Below are 26,385 nucleotides of genomic sequence, written 5' to 3'. Positions count from 1 at the left end.
CAAGGTTAAACACGGAAGTTTATAACAACCTATTATAATGACCTAAAGGAAAAATCATTTATAGTAACAATGAGCCTTGCATTGTAAGTCATGGTTAAAATGTGTTGAGTACCCACCCCACCCCCATAGGCCTACATAATATTACATACCGGTACCTTATAATATTTATATAGCACGGCTATAGCTATACATTTAGAAAGTAGGTCCTATAGCGCTAAATTATGACAAATAGGCCTACACAAACCCGAACGCAAGTCTGAAGGGTGTAATGAAAATGCCAACCCGCGATGGGGGGGTCATTCAAAATTCACCTGGAGATAGGAGGGACAGAAAATTAAAATCCCTCTAATAACACGCGAATTTTTCTAGGTTTGGACAGTGGATTTTCCCATGGACCTCATCCTAGGTAAATAAATAAACAAACAAACAAACAAACAGACAAAATGGTTTTCATAATCATGGAATCCATAGCCCCTATAAATTGAAATTGCAGGCTATCACGGGAGCAAATTTCCAAAATCCACCTCATTTACCAGAATTGGGGATTTGGGCTACCAAATCGCTGGTCAGGCAATCCTGGTTTTCAATGGAAAAGGACCTGGGTTGACAACAATTGAAATATCGATTATTTCTGCTGGTTGCTCTCGAGGTAAAGTACTAAGTTTGACATTTTCGGAGCATGAAGGGAAAAGGGTAAAATAAAACGGAAATTCTGACAAAACTATAATATATAGACCCACACGATGTGCTTTACAGAGGTGGGAAATATCTTTCTTTAGCAAACTATATTAGTTTGAGACGCTAAAAATGAATTCTGTAAAAAGCTCACGGGCGAACTAAAGGCCTATAAAAATCAAAAATATCACACTAAAAGACAAAATTTGATGCTTAATTTTAACACCAGGATTAAAAAAAAAATGTTCATCCAAGCACTATGTTTTTATTTGACATTACTGAAGAAAAAAAAATTTGCTTTATATTTGAAAAAAAAAAAAAAAGGTGTATCTCGGAATTGTGTTGATTTTAACATGTATCGACCGACTTTTAGCGCGACTAAGCAGAACAAAAGATCGGTTGTCCTGCGTTTAGACTGCCTGCCTTAGCAACACAAATCATTTCAGATATAGAGTATGCCTAAACAGACAGTAAAGCAAACCTAGCTGGTTTTACATTCTTTGATACTCAGTGTCTATGTGAAGCATAGACCACCTCCTTCCACATTATGAATTAGGGATTCAATCATGTTTCACCGTTGTTCATCACCGTTTAACAACGATGCGGCCGCGTCGTCTGCGTGGTTTACTTCGCGAGGGCAGCTTTAGAGCGAAGTAAACCACGCAGACGCGCCGGACGCGAGTTGTTAAACGGTGATGAACAACGGTGAAACATGATTGAATCCTTTCAACAACGAAAAGAAGCTAAATATCGTATAATTCACGATTATTTTACGAGGAATGTCAGTTAATCATTGCCACTCAGCCTTACAAAAACTTCGATGATTTCTCTTTTGATATCAGCAATAAAAGTACAGAATAAAACGGCAATGTTTAGCCGCTACCTGAAAAATACTGAATTCAACTTGTAAGCTGGCATACGCACAAAGGTTCCAGGCATGACGAATTTTACGCGCTCTCGCGTAACGCGTAGTCTCGCTCGCGTTCGCGCCATACGCTACAGTAAAAGTGTGGGTTCATCACGGTTTAACAACGGTTGGCTCCTGTACAAAGGTATAGGAAGAGTTGTTGAACTATATTTGACACACTATCATGCTTATTGTTGAATGGTTTGAAATGCATACAGTAAAATATTAGTAATTCTAATCATTAATAGGTAAATGGTTTGTGGTTTCATAACTTCATTTACACAAATGATGTTCATTATATTGTTATCATCAATGATCTAATGACCCATGTTATGTAGAGTTTAAGTCTAGCCAAAAGAATATGCTCAGGTACGAAATGTTTAATTTTGTTAATGATTCCTTTACCATATTCGATACACAAAAACTCTTTGTCCAAAATTACATGAAACAAACCACTGGAAGTTGGAAAGATGCTGAAAATGCTGTACTGTGAAGTGAAACGTATATGAAGAGCTTTGTTTCAAAACCCCTAATACATCCACTTGCACAATTTTGAGAACACATCAAAAAATCATCAAAACAATCACTGATATAAGGTGTTTTTCAACAAAAGCAGTTTTTGGCAGGATGCTCATCCTACTCAAGCATCCCGCCAAAAACTGCTTTTGTTGCAAACCCCCATCAGTGATTTTTTTGATAATTTTTTGATGTGTTCTCAAAAATGGGCAAGTAGATGTAAGGGGTTTTGAAACAAAGCCCTTCATATGCATGATATGTAGGACTGTTAAGACCCCCTTTTTCAGCATCGCTGTCAGCTTTTAAGCTGACCCTATATTTTTATCTGTATCTATTTACAACTGTATATAGGCTATTGACCATTCGTGCAATTGACTGGCATAAATTGCGCTATTTATACAATTTGTAAAAATTGCTTATGTACGTGGCTATTTGGTTATTTTTACAGATTGCACACTTTCTTACAACTGTAGACTATTCGTGCAATTGAATGACCGTAAATTGGATGAATTGATAAACCCGCGAGTTATAATCTACCAAACCTTATAAATCATCGTATTTACCCGCGTATAGGTAATAGCATATAACATGTAACATATTATGCGGATTTTTTTTCCATTACCGACCGATAAACCTGACTTCGTAGCCGATATTATAAAAGGGCTACCGTGTAATGCCCAGTCAGTGGAAAGTACATGTAGCTATAATTGAAAAAAAAATGTCATAAATATTAAAATAAGTAATAGATTCAAGTTGAATACGAACACGACGCAACGAAACCATATTAATATTTTCATCGAGTGTCTACAAATTAGGTGGCGTTGTTTTGAACTGTTGCTTATGACAGGGATAGATGGCGCCTTAGTTGAACCAAGGGGGTGACACTAAATTCACGGTTGTTCTATTAGCCACGCAAAATCTATGCAAAATTCAGCTGGTTTACTAGCTAGAAAGTGAGGCCAGTTATCGATCCGTTATAGCTCGTTATGAATAATTCATGTTCGACCCTTGGATCATGTTAATTGAGTTTGGCAAATAACAACGTTGTTAGTTTTGCGAACTTTGCCTGTTCAATGAGAGTATAGCGCGCCCCCAATACATCTGGGCACAAACCAGGCGAAAACGATCCAGTTTAATGAAATGGCGGACGGGTATTCCCATCAGGCACCAGTGATATGTTTTTTCAAAGAAAGTCTACTAATTTGATATGAAATGACATTTTGCAATAGCAAAGTCAAAATTAGGACTTGCTGTCAATAATATGAAGGAAATATGTGACAGAGGCAAGGTGTGAAATACAAGTAGTATTTAAGTTATAATAACCTTTGATACCCGACCTGACCTTGCATCATGGCGCCTTATTCGTCTTATGTATTTCTATTATGCTCTCAAGTAAAATAAAATACTAATCTGCACTGAGCAGACAATGTTACTTGGCTCCCAGCATGAATTATTGATTTTATACGGAGGTAAAGAAATGCACAGTGTAATGTGCATGATGTGCAAGCATACTCCAAATATTTACGGTAAATCTGAATAGTGGTCACATGATGACATATCATGTGTTCGGGAAATCACGTGGCAACATTTTAAGATTTTAGGCTTGTTTACTAGTTAATTGCCATTTGTACTCTTTATTATTTATCTTTGTTAATTAACATATATTTTAAATGCTGATAAATCGTGGTTGGCTGCCCACGATATCTGTTAAATTCAATGTTTTATGAATATAATTCTACCACGCAGAGGGGGTCACGCAGCAGAATTTCACATCACCTGACTTAGCTAGATTTCGAAGCTCTGCTCTTCAAATTCATGTAAATTTCAAAGTTTATACATTTAATATATTTAATATGATACTAATTTTTTGTTATAACCAACTGGTACACGAAATATACTAGCTTATTACCTATACAGAAAGGTGATTATCAGCCTTCACTCAGCAGCCAGCAAATTGACATGCCCGGCATATGCAGCCATTCTCCGTCTGGATAACATGACTGTCGCCCTCAATACGTCTGGGCACAAATTTAAATAACAATACGCTATTTACATATCAATGCGGCCTCATGCTAATTAAAGCTGCCCCATCCAGGAGTTCATCTATGGTTGAACTGGACCAAATCACGAAAACCATTGGCTACTCCCGGGTGGCTACTGCGAATGATATGAATTGTCACCACCACAGAACTAATTCTGTGATTGTCACGTCCACGGGAAATTCACCGTGACCTTTCCAGCCATAAACCCGCTTATTGAAGATTGATACATAGTAATCTATTGTCCAATGCAAATTTATTACCACCTGATAATATTAATCCAATGAGCGACCGAATTGTCCGCTACGGACGACTAATCCAATCGATAATGACGCTATTGACATGTACGACTGAGCTCCACTGATCGAGTTTTTGGGGTATTTTTCACTGAAAGGCAGCTGTTTGCTGTCATTTACTCATCAAGGCGAACCATCGTTATTATAAAGCTTTATAAGGACTATGCCAATTATTTAAAGATTGACATGTAGAGAATAAGCCATACTTGATTGACAGAGAGTACTAAATTTGTACCTATGGCGGTTTTATGACACCAATCTTCCAATACGACCAAAAAAATGGCTGCCCGGTGAAGCAAAATGTGCATTGGAATAACACGGCGAGTTTGGATAGATGGTAGGATTTCTTTTTAATAAAAATGTATGTTCCTCCGTTATTAAAGCTTGTACCAGGTTGAAGATTCAGATATTTGGAAAAGAATAAGTAATTGAAACATAGAGCAAGTACGAAAATCGTAGCTTTTATACTTTTTGATATATGATGCTAACTAGTTCGCACTACAAATATTACTGTATCCAAATGCTTGTTAAATTACTCGCGCATGCTCCAGATGGACCAATCACAGTCGACTCAGCGAGATCCTGCCGATGTTTGCCGAATGACCAGCCGAACTTTTAATCTTCGTGTGTTCGGCACGGGGATTTTAGCAAGGTCTTTGAGGGTTGAATGATGTTTTGAATCTGACAACTTTCTACTCGCATTTAGACAAAATGGCAATCTACACGAAGTTTTTTAAACCTTGAAAATCGGTGAAGAGATAAGGAAAATAATGACATTTTTCAGCGCACATGTTTTTGATTATCGGAATTTTTAGGCAAGTTGACAATTCTGGAACATTTTGAGGTATAAATTTCATCGCAAGATTCACAATTTCTTGGATTTTTTTTGATGAATACTTTGATTTTTTTCATCATCGGAAAACTACACAGTATAACACTGTGCAAGTTTTAACGTGTTACATTTTCGAGTTTTGTGTTACATTTAGGCCAAAGTTGGACCAAATTTGAGTAATATTTCGGATTTTCCCGTTTCTACTGCACGGAAGATCATAAGGCCGAATAAAAATAAAACATGTTTCTCGTCCCCTCCCGCTTCCTTTTTTTGAGGCCGCTTCAAATTTATTTTCAGTGTTTTTTAAAATTCATATCAAATACATTGCTGAGTGAAAACAATTATTCTTCAAAATTCAAATGTTTCTTTAATGTCACTACACTGACTATACGGCTCCTTTGGTCTTGAACTTGTGATACCAGTTCCAATTGAATAAATTCATCAGGACTGTTCCATAATTTTTAAACACACTTTTGCGCAGATGTTTCTCTAACTACCAGTTATCTTTCTCAATGCTATACTGTTGATGTGATGATTGTTGAAGCGCTGTCGCGATTCCTTGCCAGATGATTTCCCCATCAACATGTCGTCAAAGCTGCGACTCATACTGGCCCTTGTCTCAATTCATTTATTGTGGTGTCTTGCGTTCTGATGGTGATGATATGCCCCTCCGAGCCCTCCGCAGGAACAGATCCTGGACATCTTGTGTCACTATTATGGTGACAATATAGTCCACAACTTGGTCACCTTCAGTTATCGTAGATTTATCCCCGGGGATTTATCGCAGATTACAAGGCTTTCCTGTTGGATCCAGTGTGGATAATGGTAGCGACTTTTTCCTGCTTCATTTGTGTGTTCGTATTTTCTACCAGTTTCACCTGCATGTATTGACATCCGTTGAATTGTGAAGCGCGTTTATCTCAGAATGGACCAGAAGATTGCGTAATGTCACAAACCCTCTTGATTTGCCGATGTCGTTTTTGCCATTGCCAAGGCCTAAGCAACGTTTGCCAGGCTACGCGTCACTGCAGCTGGCAGGCAGCGCGTCGGCGCCGCGTGCGTAATGCGCACTAAGCCAATGCGCGCGTAAACGGCGCAGAGCCACGCGACTTGCGAGCCAGAGACCAGTGGACATGATAATACGGAAAGATGGAAAAATCAGGACAAAAAGGTACATGGACGGGTCACGGGATTATTATGAGGTGAACACGCTATGAGAGAACGGAATAAATACGGGAAAAAGATGTGTGTTGTATAAACAACATGAAGCGGTAGTAAAGAAAAATGAAATTAACATGAGGACAATTGTACGAGTAACAGGCCAACGGGTTAAAGTAACTAAATGAAACGGGAACGAAACAAAGAAGGAAACAAACTAATCAGGAAATGTAAGAAAAAAGCCCGAAAAAAGAAGCTAAAATAATGAGAACAGAATTAAATACAAAACATGGAAACGGGAAATCACAAGCAGCAAATAAAAAAAAGAAGCTATAAAAGGGAAATGTAAGAAATAACAGATTTTGTACATTTTCAATGATTCTACTTGTTCAGTAATTCTTCCTGTTATAGTGAACGCTCCCATTTACTTGCAGCCACGGGTATCCCGCTAGTCTTACTATAAATAAGGGAATGTTGTGACTATGCGACTATTGAAAGTCGGAGAGCCAAAATGCGATTTCAGATTTTTGGCCTGTTTTTAAGCTTACCTCCTGTGTGTTTGTCTATTGCAGAGATACGAAAATTCAGCTCTTGTCAAATTCATATTTAGAGAAAAGTCACGATGCTCACGTGTTCGTGGTAGTTTTTGATTGTTATTATGAATTTAAAAATGATTGCATGGCTCTGCACAAGGTATATTTTTGTAAATATTTGGATTTGTTTACCTGCCGATCGTCTGTTGTCGCCGTGGGTTGAAAATACGGCAGAGAAAATTTGTCATAAAGTGCGTGCGAAATTGGCCTCAAATGTCACTATTCTGCTAGAAGTTGTACAGAGATCTTATAATATTGTGTAAATAATTGTCAGGAACAAAATAAGGTATTACATACCGTCGATGAGTAAATATTTAGCACAAAATCCACGTTTTCCTTGTGTTGTGTACAGAATTTTGGATTTGTCATTTTGAATAATCCAAATCGCTATTGTAACTTCCGGTTTTTTTAGGACACTTTGCCCTTTGACCTATCTGGAAAATTCGGGTTTTGTGCGTACAAAATATAATTTAAAACTTGTTACTAGAATAAAAACAAACTTAAAAAACATTATTATTAAATGAATTAATTATTTAAATATTTTTAATGATAACATTATGACAATAATAAATAAACTATTAATAATTACAGCAATTTTCCCGATAGGTCAAAGGACAAAGTGTCCTAAAACTGCAAAAACTGTCCCACAATGCATTGCAAACTTCCAATGCCGATTGGGCTTATTTCCCCGGCCAGCAATCGTCTGGGAACGTAAACAAGTTTTCCTAAAAATTGTAAATTTCCTTAAAAACGACTTTTGTTGATCAAACTTTGGATTATTTAAGATGTAATTGTTTAAGGATGTAGAATTTTAAGATAATTTTGAGTATTTTCACGTTTTACATGGTCAAAAAGGGGGTCATCAGTTTGATTCCTGATTTAAAAACACTTTAGCAGTTGCAGTTGTTCTAGTTATTAGATTGCTAAATTTCGAAATTTCTGTGACGGCGTTCGAAATTGAGCGCCTGACGCGGAGTGACTGCGCGATATCCGGGGACTGCTCTATAATCCGACGCTTCTATAATCCGAAGGTTCTTTAGTCCGAAGGTTCGCTAGTCCGAACATGTGTTCATAGCATTCGCTAGTCCGAATTTTAAAAGAGGTTCTCTAGTCCGAAAAAAATTAAAAAGAGGTTCTTTATTCCGACGGTTCTTTATTTCGAAGGTTCTATAGTCCGAATTTTAAAAAAGGTTCCCTAATCCGAATATTAAAAGAGGTTCTTTAATCCGAATTTTAAAAACGGTTCTCTAGTCCGAATATGAAAATAGGCTCTATAGTCCGAATTTAAAAAAAGGTTCTATAGTCCGAAATTGCAAAAGGTTTCTATAGTCCGAAACGGATACCGTGTTCTTTAGTCCGAATCAGTAAAAAGGCTCTATAGTCCGAATTTTTATAACATTAACAATTATTGCGCCCTCTAGCTAGATAATAGCAGAGTTTATGGTAAACGGGATGACGCTACTTTTAGCCCCCCCCCCCATCAAAAACAAATCCTGCGTACGCGCCTGATATCCCCCAACTTACTGTAAACAAAGATCCTAAATATACGATATTTGCTCCAAAAATGTTGACATATTTAGACCATGGGACAAGGCTTGCTAAGTGCTTCAGAAAGTAGTTTTCGTTCTCCCTTTCTGGGTAGAGGATGGTTTATACATGAAAATATAGCTATTATATCACTGATCAATAATATAACATTTCCCACTTTCAAAAGTTGCACGTTACTGTGTAATTTAGGAGTTATTTGGGGTTAAAAATGTGTTTTCGTGACTTTTTTTCCATTTATGAACAAAAATGTCAAATATTAAAATAGCTGTAACTTTCAAAATAAATTGAGTAGAAATTTCATTTCTATTGTAGATGTTACATATTACATGGATGTCTAACACTGGTGAATAAAAATGTCACAGCACAACTCTAAAATATAAAAAAAAATGGCAAAAACCATATTTTTGTGCTATTTCGGCATGGGGAAAAAATAAATATAAATTTTATTGATTTAAAAAATATGTCATTATGTCAACCTAGTTATTCTGAACAAAAAAGTTAATGATGGTGAATGTCTGTGACCTGTAGTTTTTGATCTATGGCCCTTTCAAATTCATATATGGACTAAAATAGCATGTTTTTGTTCAATATTTCCAATATTACGCCAAAAATGGTCCTTTATGGCCATTTTAACCAACTTGTTAGTTTTTGGAAAGTGGGAACTTCACTTAATAATATGAACATGTAATTGTACTTTAATGTTAAGCTATTTCAAGATCCATTAGTATGCCCACTACCGTGGTAGCAGCAATTTTATCTACTTTCAATGCAGTAAAATGATGATTAAAATGATTTTGCTGCATTGAAAGTAGTAAAATTGACGATTGCTTCTGCCATGGAAACCGAGCTACCAGTGGATCTACAACTAGCTTAAAATGAAAGTACTATAATATATCCATAATATATGTGAAGTTCCACTTTCCAAACACTGAAAAATTTAATAAAATTACAAAAAAGTACCATTTTCAGAAAAAAAAAAAAAAAATTGACAAAAACATGCTATTTTAGTCCATATGTGAATTTGAAAGGCCATAGATCAAAAACTATAGGTCACAGACATTCACCATCATTAACTTTTTTGTTCAGAATAACTAGGTTGATATAATGACATATTTTTTAAATCAAGAAAATATATATTTATTTTTTTTCCCATGCAAAAATTACATTTTTAGGTTAAAAAATGGCCAAAATAGCACAAAAATATGGTTTTTGCCATTTTTTTATATTTTAGAGTTGTGCTATGACATTTTTATTCACCAGTGTTGGAAATCCATATGACATGTAACATCTACAATAGAAATGAAATTTCTACTCAATTTATTTTTAAAGTTACAGCTATTTTAATATTTGACATTTTTGGGCAAAAATGGAAAAAAATCACGAAAAACACATTTTTAACCCCAAATAACTCCTAAATGAGTAAAGTAAAACGTGGGAACTTTTTGGATATTAATTCAGACGTATATTTACTCTTGATTTGTTATGTTTTTATGTTCTGCCCAAGAGTGGACTACGGAAGTGAAAGATAAATGCCCATGTCCCATAGTCTAATTTGCACACCATCAGAAACGAAAGAAAAATGGAACGAAAATATAAAGAAACCTGAAGAAGTACACAAAAACACACACACACAACCCGAACAAAAGAAGGAAAGACACAATGAAAGAAAATAAATGAAAGAACAAATGAAACAACTAAATAAAGACTAAAAGGAAGTCCAAATGAAAGAAATGAAAGAACAATGAATACAAAGATAATGAACAAAATAATGAACATTACAGAAAGAACAAGGAGAAGAAAGAAAGAATGTAATAAAGATAGAACGAAAGAAATTTGAATATAGAACAAACAAAAATGAGAAAAGGATTTTAAGAAAGAGCTAATGAAAATAATATCGAACGAAATCAAGAATGAACAAATGAATGAAAAAACAAACTAGAACGATTCGAAAAAAGGACAAAGGTATACAAAAGAAAGAAAAAACAACGAAAGACAGAATGAAAACGAACACAAAAAAGGGACAAGTAATCCCAGGGCCAGCCGCCATCACTGCCAATTGCATTCATGTTACCCGCTCGCATCCCTGATAAAAGCCAGCCAGGATATTTTACACCCCCCAATCGCAAGATAAAACCATACTTCAACTATTCTGTAAACTAATTTGTTTAAATGACTACATTAATGCCGCAGCATTTACATGCATAAAATACCTCGTAGATTATTTAGTATCTTACATTATATAATATTATAATAGAATGAACAAAAGATAAAAATGAAGAAAATACCACCAGAATGAAGATAAACGTCAATGTATGCTACGTAAAATATCCATATTATAACCATGTTGAACTTCAGCGGATTTGTATTTAACAATTGATGATTTGACACTGAAACAAATGATGAAAATAAAATTCGGACTATAGAACCTGTTTACCAATTCGGACTAAAGAACACGGTATCCGTTTCGGACTATAGAACCCTTTTGCAATTTCGGACTATAGAACCTTTTTTTAAATTCGGACTATAAAGCCTATTTCCATATTCGGACTATAGAACCCTTTTTTTAAATTCGGACTATAGAGCCTATTTTCACATTCGGACTACAGAACCGTTTTTAAAATTCGGACTATAGAACCTTCGAAATAAAGAACCATCGGAATAAAGAACCTTCGTAATAAAGAACCGTCGGATTAAAGAACCTTCGGAATAAAGAACCGTCGGAATAAAGAACCGTCGGACTATAGAGCTTCCACCCGATATCCATAGTAACGGAGCTTACGCTTTGAACGCATCCCATAGCAAAAAGAAAAGGTATCGGTATAGTTCCGGCTACCATACGGGATAGTATCCGGTAGGTATTTTGGAGCTATCCAAAAGTATCTGCTAGCAGATACTAGTTGGATACTAGTATCGGTATAGTGGTACTATTCCGATACTATCCCGATACTAGTATCTGATACTATAGTATCGGAATAGTACCCGCTTTCAGCTGGCGCCAATACATGTCACATGACTAATTAGAATAACTGCCATATCGGCTTGGAGCCAAATTGCTATACAGTCAAGGAATGAGTTCCTCTGATTCAAAGGATAATATATACTGTTGTACAACTTGGCAGGGGCGGACTGGCCACTGTGGCGTTGTGGCGTTGTAGCGATCGCCACATGGGCCGCTTGGTTCTGGGCCGCTCAGGGCCGGTTGCTCAAAAAGAAGAGAAAAAGAAAGAAAAAGGAAAAGAAAGGAGAAGGGGAGAAAAAAGAGAAAGAGAGAAAAGGAAAAGAGGAGAAAGAAAGGGAAAATAGAAGAAAAGGGGAGAGAATGGGGAAGGAGTATCTTAAGACATAGGCCCTAGGGCCTGAGGCATAGGTCCGAGAGCCGAAGGCGTAAGGCCTAAGACATAGGCCCTAGGGCTTCAGGTATAGGCCCTAACACTAAGCTATTATAGGCCGGCCACTAGTACACCGTCGCGGCATCACCTACAAATGGCCTTTTGAATCAATTCTCTAGAAAGTAAACACAGCAAAAGGCCAATACTCTAGATGCGATACAGTAAAATTTTTAAATTTTAAGCCAACAGCAAAATATTGGGCTGGCTGTCAATGGAATATTGGTATTTCATTGCGGCTGCTGAATGAGGCTAGGGCCGGTATGGGCATTTGGTATTAGGCAGACATAGGAGAAAGAAAGGAAAAGAGAAGAAAGGAGGGGATCATTGAGGGGGATGAGTAATATAAGGGCCTACACAGTGTGCCCGCTGTTTGTCTGCATAGTCATGATAGTGATAGGGCCTAAGGCCTGTAGAAATATGGGCTGATAGGCCTACAGGCACTCGACTTTCGAAGTGACGGGGATGTGCGGACATGGGACACCAGTTTGAAACTATACATGCTATAGGGGTGTTTTGGTGAGAGCTTCGACGCCATATAACCAAGGGGGTCATTCAGTATAAGGAGGCCTCAAAAGGGGGTTCTTTCAGTAAGACTGGGACAAAACTTGGGTCAAAATATAAAAGTTGACAAATTTTTGATAATTGTTTTTCAAAAGTCATCAAAATGGGATTTTTTTTGAGAAACAACGGTGAAAGACTACCAGAAATTTGTCAAAAATTCTTTACATAGGGAGGTCTTTTTGTGACAGGAAAAGAAAAAATAGGGGTCATTGAGTGAGGAGTTCAGTAATTCAGTAAAACAAAAATTAAAAAGTGGTCATTGAGTGAGAGGGAGTTGAAAGATGGGGGTTAATGTGGGTTGTGGCCGCACTGCACGCACATCGCTTCACTCATTTTTAGTGAGTGCCCCCCTCCCGGCCTTAAGCCCTTTGGACCACCATCAGCTGTCAAAACTAGCACGGCTAGGCCATCATTCGAAAACCTCTGGGCTGGGGTGCTCCTTGTAATGCATAATACTTACAGTCACATTACTCAGTTCAATACTCAAACCAATTTCTTTCCCTTTTGATGTTTCAACTCATAGGCGTAGATCCCGGGGATGGGGGATCCCCCCCCCCCCCAATATTTTAAAAGGGGGATGGTCCATACAAGCCCCCCATGATGACACCTGTAGGCCTATGTGAGTTTGTGACCAAATCAATCTCATATTTGGCCATTTTAGCCTAAAAAGTGTCAATTTTTCGCGCTTCGCGCGAATTTATTCCACTGCATCATCACCAGTTTAGCTTCAATATGCCAAAAATGTCTGTGCGCTTCGCGCGCATTTGTACAATAAACTTATAATGTCACCAAAAGGTGCTATTTCAAGAATATTTTTCCAACCCCAATGTCAAAAACAAATCTACGCCACTGTGGAGTTTTATCACGCTCGCTATGAAATGATCAATGCAATTTTTGCCAAAGCTCACTACCATTCGCTAGATGCTGTGAACTACCAAATCGCAATAGTTTTAAAAGTTGCTATTAACCTTTACCCAGTAGGCCTAAACAATTTTTAGCATTTGTCTTTTAATGATTGAATATACTCACGATATGATAACACAGTTCTGCAAAGATGTAATTTTCTATGTGTGCAAATGAGTCAAAACATAAAACATGCACACTACTATAAATTGAATAACTTTTGGTTTGATCTTGATTATTGCAAGTGAGTGACAATGCCGGATAAAGAATATTTCAAGTCTGTACAAATGGAATTTGGCTTCAGAAATCGTTGTCAAATCCGGGCTTCTTGACCCCTAGAATAGCTAAAACCCTTAGTTGTCGGGGGCTTCGCCCCTGGACCCCATGCGCTAGTCGCTACGCTCTATTTAAGTAATAGGGCCGGTCTTAATAAATTTGCCACGGCCGCCTAAAACAACCAGTCCGCCCCTGGTACAAGGAATGGTACAGTGTGTTCTACATTGTATTTCTGGGCTTCACAATACAGGTATGGTTGTATTGGGTGACAGTTTTGAACAGAACTTTATATTTTATCTAAATTTAGTATAAGCTTAAGAACATCGTACAATGTAGGCTATATCAAACCACGGAGTATGTTGAATTCTGCACCCAAGACAAAATGGTACTCAATGCATGCAATAAATGTGAATGTGTATATTATATGTTTTTAGCATGCAATTGAGCATTCATAAGGTACATTTTCAATTGCTTTTTGCCACAAATTTCAATGCTGCATGTATGTGCAATAATCAATTGCTACACATTTCACATTTAATGTATGTACAACTATAATCATTTGAAATTTTCCAGTGACCTTGTCCGTATACCATGTAAATCTCTGGACATATCTCTATGACCATATTTGGGCAAAACAATTTACATGCGAAACAAATAGTATCAGATACTATCCCGATACTAGTATCAGGTACTATCCCGATACTAGGCCTAGTATCGGGCACTATTCCGATACTATTTATCATTGTCTCCCAGTAACAGTATCGGATACTATCCCGATACTAGGCCCTATATGTCCATATATGGGCAAAAAATTTGCATGTGAAACATATCCGGATACTATACCGATACTAATATCCCACTAGGTAGCGGGTACTATTCCGGTATTAGTATCAGATACTATCCCGATACCTATTATATTTTGATATGGGCAGCCGCCAAAAGGTTCCATTAACGCGTTCAGGAAAGTATATAGTAGTACAGGAGCAGCAACCTCAAAAAATGACTTCGTTCATCCCCCACTACATACAAGGTTTGACACCATAGGTAGTAAGTATGGACCCTCTAGATCACTGCTAGGTAGGTAGTGGACTCAAATTGTGGTATCACTTTTTTTTTACAGGTCATTTTATGTATGGACGTATAATCGCATAAAATCACCAAAAATAGGACAAAATTAAGGGGTGGGGGAGATATAAATTCCCATAACTCAACTTTTACTCGTGATTTTGAATTCATTTTGGTATCAATATGTAGCTAAATGATTTTCCTAACTTTCTAGTATTATTTTTAAACAAAAACAGGTTTCATTTGAGCATATTTGGAAGTATATAGTCCATAAATGAGTGGTAATCTGATTTTTTAAACCATATGTGTAAAGTTTGACATTGGCCTCAAATCTCACAACTATACCACTTTTTATTTTCAAAATTGATTCAGTTTCCATTTTTAATTTTTTAATTTAAATTTTAATGTTTAATTTTGTTTTTAATGTTAAGCATATCAAGGGAAACATTATTGTAACAGTTCCAATCATTATAATATGTATGAGTTCGTTGGGGTGTCTGTGGGACGAGGTGCGTGTGGGGGTGCTGGGTGTACATAGGGTATGTGTGGGGCCCAGGGGGGCACTCCAACTTTGGAGGTGACGCGTATGTAGGGCTGTTAAGACCCCCTTTTCAGCATCGCTGTCACCCAAAGGCCCCATTTTTTTTTACGAACACATGCTCGCTCCGCGCTCTGTCACCCGAAGACCCCATATTTTTCCATTTGATCTGTCACCCAAAGACCCTTATAAGTTCAATTTGAACAGCAACTTTCATTTATCACTGATTTTGTTACTTATTTTGAAAAAATAAAGAAATTTGAAGCCATTTAGAACTAGAAATTCGATTTTCGAGGTTTTTGTGGCGCTGTTTTGGTTCTCACCCAAAGATTCCATTTAAAAAAAAAGGTCATGTTCTCACCCAATGACCCCATATTTTTTACATTTTGCTCTCACCGAATGCCAAAATTCATGCTCTCACCCAATGACCCCATATTTTTTACATGTTGCTCTCACCGAATGCCCCTTAGTGCGAAAGCGCCAGCCCTACACCTATATCCATTTCAAATTGAAGTGCCCCCGGGGTGTGGGGGTGAGGGGATGAATGTGTGTGTACATGTCTTAATATGTCACTTCACTGCACCAACTTCCATTTACAAAATCCGTTAAGTTTCCATTGATGTGAATATTTATGTGTAGGATGTGAGTAACCACTGGGAAAAAGACAAAAAATGTTTAAAAAAACCCAAAAAACCCAACAAAAACTGATGTTGATTTCCCTCGTATATCAGCATAACATAGAAAAATATTAAGGGGTAGGGGAAAATAAATCATCAGAACTAAATATTTTACTCATGATATTGACTTCATCTTGGTATTAATTCTATTCAATTCAATTTAATATGTATATCTAATTGATTGTTCTAACTTTTTTGTATTATTTTAAAGCAAAGCGACCATTAGTTGTCAGGTTAAAACACAGAAACTGTGAGAAAAGGGTACGTTTTCTATGTCTAACAGCGTAAATATGACAATATTAAGGGGTAGGGGAAATATAAACTGCCATAACTCAACTTTTACTTATGAAAATGAATTCATCTTGGTATCAAAATGTATCTAAATGATTGTTCTAACTATCTAGTATCATTTTAAAGCAAAGCAACCATTAGTTGTCAGACAGATATACAGAAACTGTGAGGAAAAGGTAACTTTTCTATGTCTAACAGCGTGAAGATGACAATATTACGGGGTAGGGGAAATGTAAACTGTCATAACTCAACTTTTACTCATGAAAATTAATTCATCTTGGTATCAAAATATATCCAAGTGATTGGTCTAGCTTTCTAGTAATATTTTAAAGCAAAGCGACCATTATTTGTCAGGCAGTATATACAGAAACTGTGAGGAAAAGGTAATTTTTCTATGTCTAACAGCGTAAAATGACAATATTAAGGGGTAGGGAAATATATAACTGCCATAACTTAACTTTTACTCATGAAAATAAATTCATCTTGGTATCAAAATGTATCTAAGTGATTGTTCTAACTTTCTAGTATTATTTTAAAGCAAAGCGACCATTATTTGTCAGGTAGATACACAGTATTTGTGAGGAAAAGGTAACTATTCTATGTCTAACAGCATAAATAAATATGACAATATTAAGGGGTAGGGAAATATAAACTGCCACAACTCAACTTTTACTCATGAAAATGAATTCATCTTGGTATCAAAATGTATTTAAGTGATTGTTCTAACTTTCTAGTATTATTTCAAAGCAAAGTGATCATTAGTTGTCAGGTAGATACACAGTAACTGTGAGGAAAGGGTAAATATTCTATGTCTAACAGCATAAATATGACACTATTATGGGGTAGGGGAAATGTAAACTGCCATAACTCAACTTTTACTCATGAAAATGAATTCATCTTGGTATCAAAATATATCCAAGTGATTGGTCTAGCTTTCTAGTATTATATTAAAGCAAAGCGACCATTATTTGTCAGGCAGTATATACAGAAACTGTGAGGAAAAGGTAATTTTTCTATGTCTAACAGCGTAAAATGACAATATTAAGGGGTAGGGGAAATATATAACTGCCATAACTCAACTTTTACTCATGAAAATGAATTCATCTTGGTATCAAAATGTATCTGATTGGCTGTTCTAACTTTCTATAAACAAAGCGATCATTAGTTGTCAGGTAGATACACAGAAACTGTCAGAAGAAGTAATTTTCTATATCTAGCAGCGTAATAGACCGTTCACAAACACTTGTAAGGGGGAAAATTTCATCGCAAAATATTCTTTCGAGCCCCCCTTCCCTTTACAGACCTCAAAAATTGTAGGGCCCCCTTTTTGACATGAAAATTATGGGTCAACCCCATAGAAAATCATATAAACTCAATTTTTCCAGGAAAATTTTTGATCATTTTTTTTCAGGCCCCCCCCCCTTAGGAGGGTCAAAAATTTTCAGCCCCCCCCCCCCCCTTACAAGTGTTTGTGAACGGTTCCTAAATATGACAATATCAAGGTAGGGGAAATATAAACTCCCATAACTCAACTTTTACTCTTGATAATGAATTCATCGAACGTCCTGGTATCATTAGTTGTTATGTAGATACAAAGGAAATGTGAGAAAAAACTTCCATGTGTAACAGTGTCAAATATGATAATATTAAGGGTAGGGGAAATATTACCATAACTCAACTTTGGCTGCATTAACTGTGAAGGGGAACACAGGAATACAAATCGTTGCACCAAAATTTGAATGTAGTATACGATTGAGGTTTCTTACGTTAATTGGTGCAATTGGACCATTTTTAAAATTTGACCTTTATTTATGATATTGATATATTCGACGTTATAACTCCTGAACTAAGCTTCGTAGAACTATGACAATTGTCTTTTTTTTAAATTCTTAGCGATGAGAGGAACAATTTGAGATTACAACATTACAACATGATAGGATAATTTTTTAGTATTGGCCCCATTATGACCTTCAACCCCTCGTGGGAAACTTAATTGCTTTTAAAATAATGCCAGAAAATGAGAACAATCAAATAGCTACATATTGATGCCAAAATGGAATTCATTTTCGTCAGTGAAACTTGTGTTTTGGTGATTTGTATGTCCCTTACCCCTTAATATTGTCATATTTTACGCTGTTAGACATTGAATATTAACATTTTCAAACATTTTATGTCTATCTACCGGACAACTAATGGCTTAATTGCTTTTAAAATAATACTAGTAGGTTACAACTATCAAATAGCTACATATTGATACCAAAATGAATTCATTTTCATCAGTAAAACTTGAGTTTGGGTGATTTGTATGTCCCTTACCCCTTAATATTGTCATATTTTACGCTGTTAGACATTGAATATTAACATTTTCATACATTTTATGTCTATCTACCGGACAACTAATGGCTTAATTGCTTTTAAAATAATACTAGAAGGTTAGAACTATCAAATAGCTACATATTGATACCAAAATGAATTCATTTTCATCAGTAAAACTTGAGTTTGGGTGATTTGTATGTCCCCTTACCCCTTAATATTGTCATATTTTACGCTGGTAGACATCGAATATTAACATTTTCATACATTTTATGTCTATCTACCGGACAACTAATGGCTTAATTGCTTTTAAAATAATACTAGAAGGTTAGAACTATCAAATAGCTACATATTGATACCAAAATGAATTCATATTCATCAGTAAAACTTGAGTTTTGGTGATTTGTATGTCCCTTACCCTTAATAATTGTCATATTTTACGCTGTTAGACATTGAATATTAACATTTTCATGCATTTTATGTCTATCTACCGGACAACTAATGGCTTAATTGCTTTTAAAATAATACTAGAAAGTTAGAACTATCAAATAGCTACATATTGATACCAAAATGAATTCATTTTCATCAGTAAAACTTGAGTTTTGGTGATTTGTATGTCCCCTACCCCTTAATATTGTCATATTTTACGCTGTTAGACATTGAATATTAACATTTTCATACATTTTATGTCTATATCTACCGGACAACTAATGGCTTAATTGCTTTTAAAATAATACTAGAAGGTTAGAACTATCAAATAGCTACATATTGATACCAAAATGAATTCATTTTCATCAGTAAAACTTGAGTTTTGGTGATTTGTATGTCCCCTACCCTTAATATTGTCATATTTTACGCTGTTAGACATTGAATATTAACATTTTTCTCATATTGTATGTTTAACTACCTGATAACTAATGGTTTAATTGTTTTTAAAATAATGCCAGAAAATGAGAACAATCAAATAGCTACATATTGATACCAAAATGGAATTCATTTTTGTCAGTGAAACCTGTGTTTTGGTGATTTGTATGTCCCCTTACCCCTTACACTGTAAAAAATAACAGTGAAATTTACAGTAAAATACTGTAAAAAAAGGCTAATTATTTACAGTATTTGGCTGTAATTGATAAAAACAGGCAAATACTGTATTTTTTAGTTTAAATTATCTAGGCCTATCAAAGCTGAAATTAAAATTGGAGTTATAATTCAACGTTTAAGCAATATCAATATCATTACTACACTGTAAGAATGGTCACTTATACGATTAAGTACTAAATATCATGTGACTAAATTTTACAGTAAAAGTGTGTGCAGCCAATCTGCCAACCAAACCCTGTAAAATTTACAGTAAAAAAAAAAAAAGATGAATTTTACAGGTTTCAACTGTATTTTCTTGACAGGAAACTGTAAATATTACAGTTAGGCGATGTAAAAAACTGTTCTATGGGAAGGTGGACTTTTGAAGTCAGTCAGCATTTTTTTTTTTAAACACATTTTCAAGCTCTAAAATAACTCGCCAAATATACCTATTTTACAGCATTTTGAGTGTGTTCATTTTTACAGGATACTGTAAATTTTACAGGGTTTTGTTGGCAGATTGGCTGCACACACTTTTACTGTAAAATTTACAAGACTTTTTTACAGTGTAATATTGTCATATTTTACGCTGTTAGACATTGAATATTAACATGTTCGTACATTTTATGTCTATCTACCTCACAACTAATGGTTTAATTGCTTTTAAATAATACTAGAAAGTTAGATCTAACAATTAACTACATATTGTTACCAAAATGAATTCATTTTCATCAGTAAAACCTGAGCTTTGGTGATTTGAATGTCCCCTACACCTTAATATTGTCATATTTTACGGTACTACACATGAAAAATTGACATTTTTTAACATTTTATGTCTTTCCAGCTAACAATTAATGGTTATTTTGCTTTAAAAGATTACAACAACCAAATAGCTATATATTAATGCCAAAATGAATGAATAATAATGAATAAATGTCGAGATACGTTGGTTTGTACGTCCCTAACCTTTAATATTGTCAAATTTTACGCTGTTACACATTGGAAAATTAACATTTTTATCATATTTTATGTCTATCTTATGGTTTTTCTGTTAAAAATAATACTGGAAAGTTAGAACAATCAATTAGCTACATGTTGATACCAAAATTAATTCATTATTATGAGTAAAGGTTGAGTTATGGTGGTTTTTATTTCCCCTACCCCTTAATAATGCCATATTTGACATGTTTATACATAGAAAAGTAACCTTTTCTCACATTTTATGGCTATCTACCTGACAATTAATGTTTGCTTTGCTTTAAAATAATACTAACACGTTTGAACAATCAATTAGCTACATATTAATTCCAAAATGAATTCATTATCATGAGTTGAAGTTGAGTTATGATGGTTTATCTTTCCCTACCCCTTAATATTGTTACACACGCTGCTACATGTGGAAAAGTAACTATTTTTTTACATTTTCAGTCTATTTTCCTGACAAACAGCGGTTGATCTCACCCCACACATATAAATATTCAAAATATTACATGAATGGCAACTTAACAAACAAATTTTGTTAATAGAAGTAATATAGTTCAGCCGGGTGACATATTAAGACACGTAAAACTCCCCAACCCTGAACCCTATACACACCCCTGCACCCACCCCACATACCCACACACACGTACCCCAAACCCACACAACACAAACCAACATGCAAGCAAACATGCACATACATAAATATTTGAACCAGAACATCAAAGTTTGCCTAGATATGCTTGATATTAAAAACAAAATTAAAAAATGGAAACTTAATCAATTTTGAAAATAGAAATTGGCACAACAGTAAAATTTGAAGCCAATGTCACAAAAACACCCAACCTACGCATTGTTGTGAATTTTCACTAGTGTATGGATTGGCCACTTCAAATCATGATCAAATGAAACCTAGGTTTGCTTTCAAATAATACTAGGCAGTTAGAACAATCAATTAGCTACATATTCATACCAAAATAAATTCATTATTATGAGTAAAAGTTGAGTTCTTGGAGTTAATATTTCCCCTACCCCTTAATTTTGTCATATTTTTGGTGAATTTATGCGATTATACGTCCATACATAAAATGACCTGAAAAAAAAAAGTGATACCACAATTTGAGTCCACTACCTACCTAGCAGTGATCTAGAGGGTCCATACTAACTACCTATGGTGTCAAACCTTGTATGTAGTGGGGGATGAACCAAGTCCTTATTTAGGCCCCCTGTGGGATCTTGCTCCTGGACTATAGGCCTAAAGGCCGTGCACGACGCAAATTAATCAGATTGCTTGGTGGACAATAGTCCACCCAAACCTTCAGCCCAAGGGTTTTGAAGGTAAGCACTGCCAACCAAAGCAAATACGCCCTACTCTGGAGCTCAGATTGAGCTAGGGGCAGCTTGGCTACCACAATAGTGGTTATGAACTCCGGTGTTTTTGGCCTAGCGCCTATGCCTATTGTGCAAGTGACTTGCCGCACACATGCACAAGTCCAATGGAAAATTATGCACTGTATTTTGTGTGCATTCATTTAGAGAATAAACGATAGGAATTTTTATTTTGCCTATCCTCTACCGTGTGATAGACGACAGGCAGGTCCAATATTTTGAGTAGTGGATGCCGGCGCAGCCGGTATCCACTACGATAAAAATATTGGACCTGCCTGTCGTCTATCATAAGTCAGGAGTGAAGGCAGTTTAGGTAGAATTAATTCCTCAATCGACGATTTTTGTATCAATGGATGCAGAGTATATTGTAGTATTGTATAACAAAAATCGGCTAAAATCTACTTTGGGCAAATTTTTTTATAACCCCTTGAAAGTTGCACTTATTCTAACTTTGGGCAACGGTTTAATTCCGAAGACGTAAATCAAAATACAATTGCGAAGCGTGGTCGCACTTGGCTATCGCGACGGCATTACGCGCTGACAAATGAGCGACAAATTTTGCGTATAGTGCGCATACACCGTTTACCGCGCTGACTCACATTTTATTTATTATCCTTCCGCTGACACACGGTTTGCAGCATAGTAAACTAAGTTGATTGCAAATACCACTCACCTGTTTACGTTTGTTTTACCAACGAAATGCGTTTGTTAGTTGGAATCTTCAGCATATTAGCTTACAAGATTATTTCAAAGGTATGTATACAACAGTATGTATTATTAGTCTAAATGATAGGCCTATTTAATTAATTATGCACCTGCGCTGCCTGCTTTATGGAATATTAATCATTGATAATTTTATAGATGCGTAGCCTATAGGCCTAGACGGTTCAAAATTGATAAGCTTTTAAAGACCCACAATTGTAATAAATAAGGCCAAGTAGGCCTATTGCTCGTCCGAGTTTTTAAAACAACAAAGAGGAAAAGTTGCTTTTTTATTTCTTATTTTGATCGCAAAATCGGTGCAAATGCAAATAAACTTATTATACGCTGTTTCAGCGTATATCTCTGTAAAAAGGAAGAGGGTTTAGTTATTGTGTTGTTCTGAGAAGTAGGCTCCCGGGGGTAGGCCACAAAACCTTCCAAAAGTGTTCATTGCAAGGCCTAAAGAAACATCACAACTGAATTTCAAAATAATAAGCTTAGACTAAAATTGAAAAAATCTCAAAAAAGGAATCGGGCTGAGACGAGAAACACTACAATAGGCCTACCGATAGGCCTGTGTATATTTAACCTACAAATTAAACAGTAAACCTGCATTGGGTCTATTTCAAACCATGTAGCAAGAACACGTACAAAATATGACAGCTATATAGTGTGTTTTAGATGTACCGTATTTATTTATTTCTTACAGTGGATTTTGTGAAAACAAATAGGCAAGGTTTACATAGGCCTATTAAAAAATACTATTTAAATATTTACATAAAAGTTACAGCTATAGGCGCTAGGCCTGTACTGTACTGTTGTAACAAATCAACAACCGACTTTATAATATTATATTATAATAATTTTGAGATTTACAAACTTAGAAAAACGTACAAAAATGGGATAACAGACATCTTTCACCACCTCCAACAATATAAATAACGTAGGCCTATTTCAGTTGACCACGTGGTCATGCTGGTTGATGGCTTCTTCAGAACTTCTTATATACAGTTTGAATTTACAATTGGCCCTATATACATTTTGAATTTACAATTGGCCCTATATAGGGTACCTGCAGGTAATATGGGACCATTAAGGACGTTTAGCTTATGTGCATAAAAACTATAGAAGATATGCCCAAAAGAGATTGTTATGATGAACAACCTGTCCTTTAAGATTAATAAAACAGGCAATGTTATCTTGTTTTTATGTTTGTTTGGACGCTATGACGTCAAAATGACGTCATCGTAAAGTGTCCCATATTACCTGCATGTGCAGGTAATATGGGACACTGTGTTATCTCTATGGTGAAAATCAAAATGTTCAGAAAATCACTAGTAGTAATATGGCCTGTAGGGACGTTTTTTAGGGTCAAAGGTCAACCGGAAGTGCCGCCATTTTGAAAGGTCAACCGGAAGTGCCGCCATTTTGAAAGGTCAACCGGAAGTGTCAAAGGTCAACCGGAAGTACCGCCATTTTGAAAGGTCAACCGGAAGTACCGCCATTTTAAAAGGTCAGCCGGAAGTGGTCAAAGGTCAACCGGAAGTGATCAAAGGTCAACCGGAAATACCGCCATTTTGAATCGCCGTTAATATTTAGGGACGTTAGTATTTAGGGACGTTAATATTTAGAATCGTTGCTGATAAAAAAAAATAATTAAAAGTTTCCCGACTTACCGAAACAGTACCGCTGTATCGTATATTCCATGATTATAAAATCTTTGATATATTCCAAAAGCGTAATATAGTTCATGAGCGAATATAATTCACGGTTATATATTCCAGAGTACAATCCCAAAGCGTGATAATATTTATATAGTTATCGTGATCGTAAACTCTATATAAAGCACTGCACATAGCGCACTTTCCACATAAGAGCTGAAAATGTCCCGTAACGAGGAAGTATTACTACGAGTCGATCCATCTCGGTTCGTTATTTTCCCGATTCAGTACAGCGACATATGGAAGATGTACAAGCGAGCGGAGGCGTCATTCTGGACGGTGACGGAGGTAGATCTCGCTAAAGATAAACCGCATTGGGAAAGTCTCAACGATGGGGAGAAGTATTTCATTTCTCACATCCTAGCTTTCTTCGCGGGTAGCGATGGAATAGTCGTCGAGAATCTAGCGACTCGATTCTGTAGCGAGGTACAAATTCCCGAAGCGAGGTTCTTCTACGGATTTCAGATCATGATGGAAAACATTCACTCGGAAATGTATAGCTTGCTTATAGATACCTACATCGAAGACAAACGCGAAAAAACGTATTTACTCAACGCCGTGGAAACTATACCGGTCGTGAAAAAGAAAGCCGAATGGGCTCTTCGTTGGATCAAAGACGACGATGCCACTTTCGCCACGAGACTCATTGCGTTCGCCGTCGTCGAAGGGATTTTCTTCTCCGGGTCGTTCGCCGCGATATTCTGGTTGAAAAAAAGAGGTTTGATGCCCGGTCTGACTTTTTCCAACGAGCTCATCAGTCGTGACGAGGCGTTGCACTGCGATTTCGCTTGTTTATTATTCTCGTACATCGACCAAAAACCATCGGTCGAAACGACGCTGAAAATCGTACGAGAAGCGGTAGCGATTGAACGTGAATTTATGACGGAGGCTTTAAAATGTTCACTGATAGGGATGAACGAACGTCTAATGGTTCAATACATAGAATTCATCGCCGATCGTTTACTGGTCGAACTGGGTTACGAAAAATTCTATCGCGTGAACAACCCTTTCGATTTTATGGAAAATATTTCTCTCGAAGGTAAGACGAATTTCTTCGAAAAACGCGTCGGTGAATACCAAAAGACAGGCGTTATGGCGACGGAAGAGGAACAACGGTTTACTCTCACGGCTGAATTTTAACGAGTTACGTTCCAATGTAACGCCGATATTATTTGCGAGGCAAGTTTTTAACTACGTTAAAAACGCGATTAATGTATCGGATGAAATATCCATCAAGTTGAGAGCATTCAACAAACATTTACGACCGTTAAAAACATTTGCGAACGTGACGTCATTACAAAACACGACCGGAGGAAAATACACAACATATCGAGAGTATTTAATAACGTTTTTTAATCAACGAGTCGCGCTCCAATTTACCGGCGTTTAAATTGTAACAGTTTACGAGGCGTGACAATTTGTTGTTGAAGCGATTTTAAGCACCGGTTTCAACGTCGTTCAAAAATACGATTCATTCATCGGAGTAAAATATCCAACAAAGCGAGAGTATTCAACAAACATTTGTGGCTGTGTCGCCGCTAAAAACACGTTAAGAAGCGCTGATTGTAACGTCACGCGGTGGGTAATTTAACGAGTCAAGAAACACCCAACCAAACGAGACTAACCGTTAAAAAAACACGACCCATTAATCAATGGCTAATGTTGGTGGATAACGATAGGTGGACAATGTTTGTTTTTTAAACGAGTCTAGCTCCAATTTACCGCTGCTAATATTTGTGACTAGGCGTTACAACGTGCTTTCGTTCGTTAAAAACACGGTCGGTGGTTGATTTGGCGTGTCAGCTAATCAACAAGTTAACAACTAGTCTCGCTCCAATTTACCGCCGCTAATATTTGTGACTAGGCGTTGCAACGTGTTTTCTCTCGTTAAAAACACGATCGGTGGTTGGTTTGGCGTGTCAAGAAGCAGTCATTAAC

The 26,385-nt window shown here is 36.3% G+C and overlaps 1 pseudogene; it reads left to right on the top strand.

Annotated features, from left to right (window-relative positions):
- Nucleotides 1-24,609: 24,609 nt before the first annotated feature.
- Nucleotides 24,610-25,587, top strand: LOC140145197 (ribonucleoside-diphosphate reductase subunit M2 pseudogene; annotated as a pseudogene).
- The last annotated feature ends 798 nt before the right edge of the window (nt 25,588-26,385 follow it).

Source organism: Amphiura filiformis, unplaced genomic scaffold, assembly GCF_039555335.1.
Source record: "Amphiura filiformis unplaced genomic scaffold, Afil_fr2py scaffold_168, whole genome shotgun sequence".
NCBI lineage: Eukaryota > Metazoa > Echinodermata > Ophiuroidea > Amphilepidida > Amphiuridae > Amphiura > Amphiura filiformis.
The sequence above is the reverse complement of the archived record's forward strand: the minus strand, read 5'-3'. Positions and strand labels throughout refer to the sequence as shown.